This window comes from Malurus melanocephalus, unplaced genomic scaffold (genome assembly GCF_030028575.1).
Source record: "Malurus melanocephalus ecotype Western Australia unplaced genomic scaffold, MMel_1.1 scaffold_14, whole genome shotgun sequence".
Classification (NCBI taxonomy): Eukaryota; Metazoa; Chordata; class Aves; order Passeriformes; family Maluridae; genus Malurus; species Malurus melanocephalus.
Window position 1 is genome coordinate 2,151,497 of NW_026623246.1, and position 13,704 is coordinate 2,165,200.

Genomic DNA, 13,704 nt, shown 5'->3' on the forward strand with positions numbered 1-13,704 from the left:
TTAGATCAGGTTGCTCAGAACCCCATCCAACCTGACCTTGAATCTACAGCATCTCTGGGTGACCTGTTTCAGYATTTCACAAAGTTAATTGTAAAAAAWTTCTTYMTTTTACCTAGTCTGAGTCTCCCCACCTTTACTTTAAAACCAATAATTCTGACCCTACTGCTGCAGGCCCTACTAAAGATAGAGTACAATAGTTTAGATTGGAAAAGATGTAATACAGTGTAATACAGTGCTTGGCTTTCCCTTTATTTTACACAAATATTTTCAACRTAATATACTAAATTTCAGAGCAGTTACACTGACTAGTACTAAAGAGCATAATGACAGAACTTTTATTGATGTCTGAACAGTAAGAAGGTTCTATCCTTTAGCAGAAAGAAAAAAAGTAATTGCATTCATTGCCCTGTAATTAAACAATCATATTACAGATTAGAAATAAAAATCTTCATKAAACAGTTTTTAAATTCTTTGAATATGTAACATCTAGCTAACTAAGCTGTGGAGATTGGAATTTCAAGGAGTCATTATAAATAGATAATTGATTGTGGATATCTTTGTAGTTGTGTATCTAAAAACTGATTTGGCCCAAAATACAGAAACTGAMTTATTTTGCTTATTTCTTTTATGTGATAAAAGTAAAGAAAATTACTTTCCCTTTTATTTTTTAGAAAAAGCAATTGATTTTGCAGAGTAATCATTCAGAGAAAGGGAATTCTTCCTTATCCTTTTTAGAAAAGCTACAAGTTAATTTTTCCTCTATTTTTTTGCTTCTTTTCTTCTCATTTTTAAAATGAGTTTATTATTGTAACAAAAATGATCTGGTTTAAATTTCAAATAAAGTATTTTATCCTGAATAGTACAATAAAAAACAGTATTCCACCAAAAAAATTCTTAAAAGGGTTGGTTTTTTTTTTTTTTGTAGTTGAGACATTTTTTTAAGAATCTGGTTTTGTTTTCAAAATACTAACTTCTGCTAAGCATGATAAATTTTTAAGGAGCCCTGCAAAGTGGCATGCAGTTTTAAATAATGTCTTGGTAGGCTGTGTGATAACTCTTCCAGTTAAATATGGCAAAGGAGAKAAATCCTAGATCCTCACTGGACAATATCTTTCAGTGAGGAATGTAGGGTTTGTTCTTGTTTTTATCCCTAAACTGTGTGTTTCTCTTTGGATCTAATCTTWCCTGCACTGTGTTACTCAATTTTTGAGAAGGGATGCTGGTAGTTATCTGTAAAAACTAAAAGTGGGACGATTGCTTTAATATCACACAGGATGCCATGAAAATGGAGTGATARTGGTGTCCTAGCCTAAGAAAACAATATGTTTGGAAGCATCTGGAATGTCATTTGGTGGAAATAYGAAGTCTAAACACTGACAATATAGRAACAATTCATAAGTAAAGAGAGTTTATTATAGGAGAAGATGGCAGTTTCCATTTCAGCTACATTTTCTCCTGCTGCTCTCAGAAATTCCCATCTTAGAGGGAGGATTGCTGACACAGCAGCTTGCTGATTCACTGCAGATTATCAACTGTTCAAACAARGCAAATTGGTACTGATTTCACTTCTTCCCTAAGAGTTTTCTTTTGCATTTACTGAACAAGTGGGACATGGGTAAGTTGATAAAGCTATATTGGGCATATACACCTACTCAGGAAAGTTTTAGTCATGAAAATCAGTTGTACAGAGAGGAGCAATGAAATAAGGATGTAGCCATGAATAAAAACAAAAGGTGTGATGAGTAGTCAAAAAGATAAGACAYTGAAAACAAATTTCATGCTAAGGCTTGGTTTTGGGCAAGCAAAGACATGTATACAAACATCCATAGCTAACACAGAGAAGGGTTTTTTTCATATATTTCCTTTATCCAAGTCTCATTTGAAAAGTGATGCTGAGAAAAATTAAATAAAAAATTCAGGTCACCTGAGTTGGTTAAAGTTAAGAATGGGAAGACAAGTTATTATGGCTGTTCTCCAGAACAAATTAGACACAATTTGCCATGAAAGAAAATATACAATATATTGATGGAAATCAACTTAAAGTATTTGCGTACAGAAAACTCCTTCCTAAAGTTTCAGTTTGTTACATTATCTTTTCCTTTTTTTTTCCTTTCTTATTTGGAAACATTTCATGAAATCAAGATACTTGACACAATACTCTTGCCTTTTATTTTTCATGCTTCTAACTTCATAGATTTTTTCAAAGGAAAATCCCATACGGATTATGGTGCAGTGCAACAGAAACTTAGATTCATAAATCTTAGCATTTGGTTTATTTTGCAATAGCTGGGATGAAACAGCTTTTGCTTCTTATGCTGATTGCCAGTTGACAGGATGTTCAANAAAAAAAAAAAAAAAAAAAAAAAAAAAAAAAAAAAAAAAAAAAAAAAAAAAAAAAAAAAAAAAAAAGAAGGAAAATCTGTGGAATCCTTCATATAACAGAATGCAGGAAATACTGTTCCTCCATCTAGAAAGATATATGTCAAAATTTTTTAATAAGTTGGAGGTTTATTTACATTCAGACGTTTTCCACATTTAGATGTTTTACACTTGTATCAAGTGACTGCAAACTAAATACATTCAGCCAAATCAGTTTTAACGGGTGAGAAAAATGCCATTGAGCAAATTATCAATGGAATACACTGGCTACTTTTTGTATTTAGAAGCAGTTTACTTCAAGATTTGCTCTTTTTCTTCCCTTTGCAGATCGTAATATGATCCTGAGGTCAGCTCTTTATCACACTGAAGCCAGCTGCTTCATGCAGTTTGTGACTTCTGGACATGATGATAAAAACCCCAACTCACATTTATCATAGTCAACTCTGAATACACAGGGAAGTTTGCCACCTTCTGCAGTGATGCARGGATATCCTGTGAAGTTTGCTTGTGAGTGGTCTGAATCAGTTGATAGTTGAATCCAATGATTTCAGAAGGAATCTGTCTTTTTCTGTTTTTTTTTTTAATTAACATGGCTGTCTCTATGTAACAGCTAAAGTTTGCATATAATTGAAAGCCAGCTGTTAGAGTCAATTAAATAAATAAAACTGAATAGACACAAAGCGTGGTCTCACAAATGTTTCTGATCATGTTTTTTAGAAATCTCTAGCACTCAATYCAAATATAAATCAGACTTTCTCATTTAACCCTTAGGTTCTGATCTTTTTTTGTACAGAAAAACAAAGGTCAAGATATCTTCAAAAYTGAAAAGAAACTAAGCAGCTTATARYCTTTTCCTGTTTTCCTGAAGTGAAATATTACTGTGAAAAAGTCTCTCTYGAATGACCCATTGACAGAATCTTAAGAGCACTCATAGTGGAATGCTTATTTTTAATATGGCCCTCTGGTTATACTGGAAAGCAAACTGTGAACTACATATTTTTAAGTTGCTTCTTAATGATATGTTTGCTGTTTTACCTCTAACAAAAATCAGCAAGGAATTTCTGGGACATTTTCTATATTGAAGAACTTGATGAACATTTTGTACTACCTTTTCTTGCAAAATTTTGGAGTCAAAAGGTGCTAACACTTACCTTTGGGAATAAAGTAACTGCATGTTTAATTATAAAAGGTGATTTTCTTACATTAACAATGTCATTGCTACTCTCAAGATCAGAGAGAGAATTATATTTAGTGGCTGAACAAAATAACTGATGTTTTAATTTGAAGATGCTATAATCTTATTGAAAAGTATTTGTACATATAGYGATTAAGTGAAAAATATTCTCCTCAGATAGATTAGCAATGCTTAAGTTGCTGAAAGCATTCCATTTCTCTGATAAATATCCTGTATTTCTCTTTTAATTTTCAAATCATTCTTTAAAAAGATTCAAAGCAAAATGTGGAAACTGCAAGGTGTAGAAAACCTCGGCTGAAATTATATTATTACTAAGTGAAATGAACCTTTACCTCACAATGACTTATATACCAAAACCACAGAATTTATTACACTTAAAATTCAGGAGAGAGGTTTGTTTTCAGTAAGGAAAAGCTTAGGATATGAGAAGTGTATGTTTAGGAGAGGATGTATTTTGAGTGATAATATGAGAGATTTATATATTGGAGAATCTTAATTAATGTTGGGTATTGGATGTTTGCCAAAGTATGGAGGGTCCCCTGAAGGGTTACTCCTACTAATACCAGATGTTCAAGAGCAGGAAACATGGATAGAAAGCTTTAAATCAAAACATTTTTGTTCTATTTCGTTCAAAATAGGAAAGAATAGCAGTAAAATAACAAATACTTTTCAAAAGAGAGAAAAAAGGGAACAATTGAGGAAATATAAACAAGGATTGCAAAGATTCATGTGCTAGAGCCACTTCATCTTCACATTCATGTGGCTGTCTTTTGCCCACAGAAATTTAAAAACATCTGGGTGTATCTATTTATAGGCAATAAATTACTCTACATTTTTTGGATTACATTAAATCAAACAATCATTTTAAAGTCTGGGTTCAGAATGTCTTACTTAGCTTGAATAACAATCTTTTTTCAGAGTCAGTCTTCCTGGATTTAACTGAAAGTGAGAAACAGTAGTTGGAATGAATTCCAGTATTTTCRCTCCCTAAGATTGCGCCTGCATGTCTGCATATCCCACTTCATTGTCTGGAATGACAACCAGCTCCCTGCTGGAGCCCTGACTGCAGGAGGCACCTGGAGCTGCTGCCTGGACACACCTGACACAACACAGGATGTGTCCTAAAAGCTCTGAGGGAGACTTTTGGAAAACACATMTCTCGTGAAGCATGTTGATAAGAATTTTGAAGTGCATCTAAATCGAGGAGTCCTATGATGCCCAGACAGGTCTGGGCTCAGGATGTCAGGAAAGCTGGGAATGGTGAAGGTCTGTATTTGAGGATTTGTGCTATTGTGTAGAAAAGACAAACATCTTGTATTCTGTACTAACCACGTCCTGATATTTGGCCCACTCAGTCTGATGCAGTAGTCATGCTGGTGTCACAATGTCATCAAGCTATCTTGCATGTTTGTAATTTTCCCTCTTATTCAGACTGAGTGAATTTAAGTCTCCAATAATCACACTCTTTGTGTGGTTGCTAGGTGGCTTAGGGATTTCCTAAGAGCAGCAAATTCTACTAAATTAAGAACTTTTGAACTTTTTTTAGCCAGCTTTTGCAGTGTTGACTGATCTGGAAAGCTCCATGCATTTTAATTTTAAACACATACAAATGTAGAGGATATTTCTCAATGCTTGGAAGGAGCTTTTCATGTTTGCTATTGCTCTAATCAACTACCAGGCTACATCTCTAAGCGGGGAGCAGTWACTATGTGCTGTTCCCACACAGACACTTGTATGTCCTTTGGGGGAAAAGGGCATGCACCTCTAAGCTAAAATAATTTTGCCTACAACTGGTGTGAAATTCATATTTTCAATGTACAGAAATATTTTTCATTTAAAACATGTATTAGATTGTAAGACATGAATGAAATTTGAGATATCCTCTAGGGTATATCAGGGTAATGTGACTCATGCAAGAATTACAGCATGGATCTCAGCACCAGARTTACTGCAGGAGTAAACTTCTGGGGTGGGTTGACCCTGGCTGTGTGCCAGATGCCAAAGCCACTCTATCACTCCCCACCTCAGCTGGACAGRGGAGGAAAAATGTAATGAAAAKTTTTTGCATTGAGATAAGGACCTGGRGAGGTCACTGAGCAATTACCATCACAGGCAAACCAGACTTGACTYAGGGAAATTATTTAAATTTATTACCAATCAAATCTGAGTAAGGTAATGAGAAATAAAAGCTAGATTTAAAATACCTTCCCCCCACCCTTCCCTTCTTCCCAGAGAACTTCACTCCATGCTGACTAGGTGAACTCTGCAATAGGACAAGAGAACATAGTCTTAAGCTGATCTAGGGAACATTAGGTTGTACATCAGGAAGAAATTCTTCACAGAAGGGGTGATTAGATATTGGRATGGCCTGGCCAGGGAGGTGAAGGACTCACCACTGGCCAAGCCAAGCCAAACAGAGAAGGTGGTAGCACCTCAGTCATAATGTATTTAAGAAGAATTAAAAAGTTATTGCATGGATGTAATTGTGCTCAGAGAAGAGAGGAGTGAGAATATGTGAGAGCAACGATTCTGCAAACACCCAGGTCAGTGGAAAAGGAGCGACAGGAGGTGCTCCAGATTCCAGAGCTGAGATTCTCCTGCAGTCCATGGTGCAGGCTGTGGTGAGGCAGCTGTGCCCCTGCAGCCCATGGAGATCCATGGGGATGCAGAGATCCACCTGCAGCCTGTGGAGACCCAAGACAGAGCACGTGGAAGCCTGAAAGAAGGTTGTGACCCCTTGAGAAGTCTACCCTGGAACAGACTCCTGGCAGAGCCATGGAAAGGGAGCCTGGAGCAGTTTCCTGGCAGGACTTGTGATACCTTGGGGGGCCCACTCTGGAGCAGCCTCTTCTTGAAGGGCTGCACCCCATAGAAAGGGACCCATGCTGGAGCAGTTGGTGAAGAACTGTAGCACAAGGAATCCACGCTGGAGAAGGTTGTGGAGAATTGTCTCCAATGGGAGGGACCCCACAATGGAGCAAAGGAAGGATTCCTTTCCCTGAGCAATTTCAGAARYAACYCCTGATGAACTGACCATATCCYCCATTCCCCATCTCCCTGCACCACTAGAGTGGGAGGGGAAAGAGCCCTGGAAGGAGGGTGTAGTTTAGGAAAGGTGTTTTTAAGATTTGCTTTRTGTCCCATYAWCCTGYTCTTATTTTGATTTGTAATTAATTCAATCAATTTCCCCAMRTCAARTCTGTTTTGCCCTTGACAGTRAMTGGTGAGTGATCACTCCYTGCCCTTATCTCAACTYGTGACCAYTTTTGTTRTATTTTTTCTCTCCTKTCCAGGTGTGGAAGGGAGTGATRGAGCATCTTTGGWGTGCACCTGSAATYCAGCCAGAGTCAACACACCACAAATTGTTTCCCTGAGGATGAGAAAACTAACTGACCAGGATGCTTGATGTTTTATTTGCCGTATGTGTGCTTTTGTATTAGCAGACTAGAAAACAAACCATTATCATACGGCTTCCTAACTATGCTGAGCTGAACTGTGCCTTATCTCACTCTCTGGATAGCCTCATGAAAGCCATAACCATGGTCATTCTCTCTGTGGTCAGACAGAAAGGATTGTCATCTAGCCCAAACTGGCTTCTCCATTTTTAATTCTAGTTTTGTACCTGCTTAGGGTACCTTGGCAGCTGTAGAAATTCCTTAGACAGAGGAATATATGAGCTGTGTATAAACACATGCACTTCACCTAGGCTAACCTCAAGAAGTGTCTTTGCTGGAAAAGAAAACAGTATTGTGACAATGGCTTCTTTAATGAAAGTGCTAGGTGAAATTATACAGTAAGGATTGTCTAAATTCTAACCTTAAATGTGCTTGAGCTCTGGGTCATTAACTTAGTATATTAGAAAATTATTTTTAAAGCTTCATGAGTTTTTTGTTTCCACTGAGAATTTTCCAATTTCTGACTTTAATCTTTTTGCCATTCATCCTTATTAACTATTGCTGATGAAATGTCTGCTCAACTGAGTTAGGTAGCAAAAGTTGTGCAAATAAAAAAAAATCCTTATGGTTGTAAAAGGGAGCTGACAAGTTGACAACCTACAGTAAAATGGAGCCTGCATTATGCAGTCCTTGCATGCCTGAGTTTCCTGTGCAAGCTACTGATAGTGCAGCTTTGCATGACTTGCAGCTGAACAAAACATTTTTTAAGCAGTGTTACATAGAATATCCCAATGCTTCCTTTTCACAGAGCAGAATTCCAATTTAGAAATAGTTATTTCTCCTCTGGTGGCTTCATTTTCAGATTWTAAGCACTCTTGCAATCAACTGATTTTTATCAGATAAATTAAAGAGCATGGTTTGTTTTACATTGTAGTCTATCAAAAAAATTACAAATTTTAGAAGTCATGAGTTATTAAAAGACTTCAATAGGTGGGGGGAGGGGGAGCTTTTATTTGCCTTGATTTTTATCTTTTATTCTTTATCTTTCGTAAATCAATATTTTATTAAGGTGAACTTTTTTGGGGACTTAAGGAAATGGAAGAAAGGTCTCCTAAAACTTGTTAATATTTTAGTGTGTAAAAAATATTGTGTTTACATAGTCACAGAAATTCATGAAGATTATCTTCTTACCTCTCTTGCCTTTAGAGTTTAAGGTGAAATGTTTGGGCAGAATAGATTTTAAGAGGCTATACAAGAGCTACTTGTTATTATAGTTCTAGTGTTTTAATAGGTGTAACCAAGTTTTTCTTCATTTATAAACTTCCCTTATGATATCAGTAAATTCAATCACTTCGTTTATTTCTAATGAAATCATAAAAAAAACCACATACTGAGACTGTTGCACTTAATAGAAGTAGCTGAGAACTTTTTTCTGACCCATCATACGATAGTAGAGAAAAGCTAAAAATAAACATASAGCTGTGCAGGCAATACCATAAACTACATTATGCCAGTATAGCAAGTATAGCAAGCATTTGTCATTTAGCTTTCATATCTGTACACACACACAGACTATTATATATATATAATGCTTCTACAGCTGTCTTTCTAAAACTTTGTGSCCTTAAAATTCTTTTCTGTATGCTGTTACTACAGACAGCAAGATACAAGCTTCTATAAACACAGAAGTTGGTTATATACATATCGCTTTGTTCTGATCTGCAAAAATCATATTGCCCCAGAACTATGAACACCTCATTTCAAGATGGGACTATACAACTCAATTGTGCATTTAAATATAATGTAGAAGCTGCTATATTATCAAATTACTCTTTCTTAGCTCTTTTAAATTGTATATTTATTTATATTTTCATTAAAGCATATCAGAGAGTAAGGTGAAAGATTTGAACAAGTATGACAATGGGGCCACAACAATCGACCTTACAGTATTTTATTTCTCTCTGTTAAATGTTTTATATGGTAGAACCATTGTRTGTTTGAAAAAGATGGTGAAATACTTATCAGCTTTCTCTGTGTAGTCTTATAMCCACTAGAAGGTCAATGTCACTTGAATTTTAGTCTTGTGAAAAAGTCCTYCAGAATCCCTTTTCTCTCATCATCCTAAGCTGCTCTGCAATTCTGCACTCTGAACTTCCCCTAATGGTACAATTTGCATTTGTACCTTGCACATTCTTTCCTGATTTTTCATTTTAAGACATATTCTTAACCATCACATCTCAATTTTTTGCCCAAACTGTTATAACTGTGCCTCTCAGTTAATGCAGCATTGACCCTCCCTGCCTGGATGAATACAAAGTTTTGGCCCAAGCTCTTCAAAAGCAACTGCAGAGAAGTATCTTGGTTTTTTTTGTCTCTGCTCCTTCTTTGTTATTGCTTCAAATGTTAGTTATTGACCCTGCTTTCCCAGCCTTCATGACTTATTCCAATTCTATCTATAATTTCTTATTTAGCAAGTATAATTTGAATATATTTCAAGTGTTGGTTGCTCAAACAGAGAGTATAACCTGTCCCCTACCCAGTGCACAATAGCAATAGGTTGCCAATGTTTTAACAGCTCTCTGCACCCTTGTCAAACTTTAGAGTACAATTAGACAAAACTCTATATTTACTAAATAGAAAGTAGGTTTCTCTTTCAAAATAACTTCATTCCAAATGTTCATGAAACAAAGACCAAGTGCAGGAAGGAATTAGGCACATGCTTTCCTCATAAATCCAGAGAATCAAAGAATAGTACAAAAATTTTGCCTTTGACATTTGAGCTTCTTTTACAACCTTTTTTATTCAGTCTTTGCCCTTGTTTTTTTATTACTTACTTTGTTCCCGTAGTATGAAGTCCTTACAGTTGGTATTGACATGCAAAAGATAAAACAAATAATTTGATACATTTTCAAGGTTACCTTTTTTTGAATATATCTTTTTACATCTATGAGAAAGATACAAGTTGTCACAAATAACACACAGCAGTGAACTGTACAATTCATTTGTTAAGGAAGGCTAGACTGCAAGATTCAAAGCTATACTGATATTTCAGAAGAACACGTCCTACAATATTAATCAAAACAAAGCTTTCCCCTTTTTAGGCTGGTTAAAGAAAATATTTCACAATTCACAAGATCTTTGGGGAAAAGTAAAAGAAAACATAGAAACAGAAACACAAACAAGCAAACACCCAAAGCGAACCGAACCTTAGTTAATACCATGGGCTAAACTCATTCATTTGTACCTTTTTTTTTTTTTACCTTGGATCTGGGAGAGGAACAATTTGCATTTTATTTATATAATATCAAGGATAGTTCTTTAAAACACAGGCACATTTTGCCCTAGTTCTATAAATTTTAATTTGTTTAGTCTTTGCTAAATATTACATGATAGAATTAAAGTTTAGTTGGAAGTTTGATCACATTTTCTCCTTTAATTCTTCCTTCTCATGGACAATTTAATAAAAATGAGAGTAGAATCATGGAATCATAGAAATGTTAAGAYTAGAAAGGACTTCCAAGACCATTGAGTCCAACCATAAAGCCAGTGCCACCACTGACAATATGACATGATTCCACATGACATATACCCCTAAATGCCACATCCAMATGACTTTTTGAGCATTTCTAGAAATAGTGACTTCATCACTTTTCTGGCCAACCTGTTCCAMTGCCTGACCATCCTTTCAGTGAAAAAAGTTTTCCTGATATTCAATCTAATTTAATCCTAATATCCTGAAGACATTTCCTCCTGTCCTATCATTTTTTTTCTTTTTACTTGGGAAAAGAGGCTGACTGCCACCTGACTACAACCACATTTCAGGGTGTTGTAGAGAGTGATAAAGTCTCCCCTGAGCCTCCTTTTCCCCAGGCTGAACATCCTCAGCTCCTTCAGCCTTTCCTCATCAGGCTTGTGCTGCAGATCCTTCAACAGATTCATTGCACTTTTCTGGACTCACTCCAGCAACTCAAGAGTCTTTACGAAGCTAATACAGTGTTATTCTTTCTCATAGTGTTATTGTTGCTTAAATTGACAAGGTAAGGAATAAATTTTTATTTAGATTAAAAGCATCTAGGCAGGAAAGTGTCTAMATAGTTATTCCTAACAGAAAATATCCCATCTGACCAAGCCAAAACCTATGGAATAGTTAGAGAAGAATGCATGTCATTATTCTTAGACTGTTTCTTTCCATGCAAGCCTGGGCTGTCCCTCTACAATCATATCAGGGACGTGTATATGTGCACATGGTGAAGGGGGGAGTTTCTAAGAAGATGGAGTAATTTTTCAATATATAAATAAACAATTTTTCTTCTTGTGAATGTAGTGTGTCCTCAATASAAAGTATTTCCAACTAAAAACAATCTCCTTTGTAATGTTACCAGAATACAAAAGGTGTCAGAAGACTCTTCTCTGTGGCTCACATTGTGGTGTGGAGTACTGTAGTGATGCCAGATGTCAAATGCCCACCAAAGCCACTCTATCACTCTTCTTCTCAGCTGCAAGGGACAGAAAATGCCATGAGAGGCTCACAGGTTGAGATAAGCACAGGGAGAGATCTCTCACCAGTTACCACCATGGGTAGAACCAACTTGACTTTGGGAAAATCACTGATGGGCTCAGCCTTTGCCAGCAGCAGATCCAACTTGGAGCCGGCTGGCATTTTCTCTGTCAGACACAGGGGAGGCTTCTGGCAGCTYCTCACAGTAGCCACCCCTGTAGCCCCCCCCACTTCCAAAACATTGCCACACAAAACCAAAACACATAGAATTAGTGAAACAGGAAGCRCAGATAAACGGTAAACCACATTGGTTTTTTTTTTAGCAGTTTAGAAAATTATTGAAATATTCAGAGCAGTGCCAAGTGCGTGCATTCCTTATGACMAATTTCACTCTTCTGCAACAAAGAACCCACATGGAAAATTTTCTTTGCTGTTGTTATTTTTAGGGCAGTTCAAGCAGCAGTTTCAGACACAGATTTATGAAGCCTGGCAGTCCCAAGAATAATTGTGCAAGTCTGGAATTGAGGATTTCTGAGCTCAGGATGTGCAGCTTCCCTAGCATAAAGTGTTCCAAAGCTACAARCAATTTTAAAACAATTATCCTACCTACTTTCAAGAGGCTTTTTGATGAAATATCATTTAAATATTAAAGAAGTTCACCCTTTTCCTCTACGACTTCATCAGTAACAAGTTTATAGTAGTGCTTCCTCCATCAGAACTTTCAGTGTGCTTGTTTCAAGCTCTTCATGTGAAAGATTCTTTAGACTTTTGTTTGCCTTGAATAAATGGGACCCAGATATARTAACAAATGCAGGAACTGCAATAGTAAATTTAAAGTGCATAAACAGATGTTATGTTTCTAAATACTTAGAGACCTCTGATTCAAAAACTGGTTCCGGAAAAAAAATCTTTTGTGTAATTGTGGAAGCATAATATGTTCTTTGCAAAACACTTGGACTTGTGTACTTACATCAAAAAGTTGAAAATTAAATTAATTATCAGCACACTTTTTTTACTATTTATTTTTTAATGTTACTGAAGCTCCTGGAAGACTAACATCTGAATAAGGCAATGATATAATGACATAACAGTTTGATTAATAGATTTTTCCAGACTTTTTTTGTGAAGTACTCTTTGTTGTGAAGACCCTAGTTAAGAATATTCAGTAAATATTATCTTCTGTCATGTATTAAAGTGAAATTGGAGTGATTTAGTCTGCCTGGAATCAGTGCTCAACTCTAAATGAGACATTTATTTATTTGCTCATAATGTCACATACGATATGCAGGAATAAATCAGAAATCCTAAAATCAAATTATATCTTTCCATCTTTAATTTCTACTTGCTTCTTTTATATAAATGCTTGTTTATGTGCTTGTTTCTGCTTCCTTAGAAATGACTGTGAACTAAATTCCTTTTAGGAAAATATAATTGATATAAATAGAAATTCCACATCTGGATCTAGGATAGACTTTACATATCTGCTATCAGTGAATGTATCAAAATTCATCTGTATTTTCCAAAGAATGCAAGGGTAAGTTAGGAATTGATGCAGATACAATAGCTCTCTAAACAGTTCCAATCTTTCCAAATACTTCCACTAAGCTTTCAGCCAATTCAGGCAAACCACAATTATATGCAGATCATAAGGGATGGAAGGATTATTTGCCTTTCCATCCACATTTACTTTGAAACCCTGTGTTTATAAAATGTCATGAGAAAAACACTGCATTTACTGACCTTCCTTATGATTAGCTAAGCTGGAGTTTAGGGGCCAGAGAACGACTCTCTTCCACTGCATGGTTACCACAAAATAAGTACATCTGCTGTGACTTTAAAAGTGTGGGTCCAGCAATGCTTTCTTAACCACCGCAGATATGGCACACAGGACATTTCTCCAATTTTTGGCTCCTGATTCCCAGTGAAGTCACCACCCACAAAGTATTGTCTGTGCAAGTCAGACTTTGGCAGCAGGCTCAAGAGCAAAGGCGCAGACCCAAACCATAAGAGATATGTCAGCAAACAGTTTAACTTCCTTTTTGCTGTGTGGGTGACCAGAGCAACAGGAAGGCTGCTTTTATTGAATCCTCATGGAAAGTAAGTTCTCAAAGTCTCTTTCTTGGGGAAGAAATAAAAGAAGAGTTGGAACGGAACTGCTTAAGAACAAGGTCAGGAAAAACTAATTAACCTCAAAGATAAATAAAATCACATAAAGGTTTATTCATAAGACCGCCAAG

At 36.1% G+C, this 13,704-nt stretch overlaps 1 protein-coding gene across 1 annotated transcript in view; it reads left to right on the plus strand.

The window, feature by feature from the left end:
* Positions 1 to 13,704, plus strand: part of MALRD1 (MAM and LDL receptor class A domain containing 1) — a 211,258-nt gene that overhangs the window by 171,920 nt on the left and 25,634 nt on the right.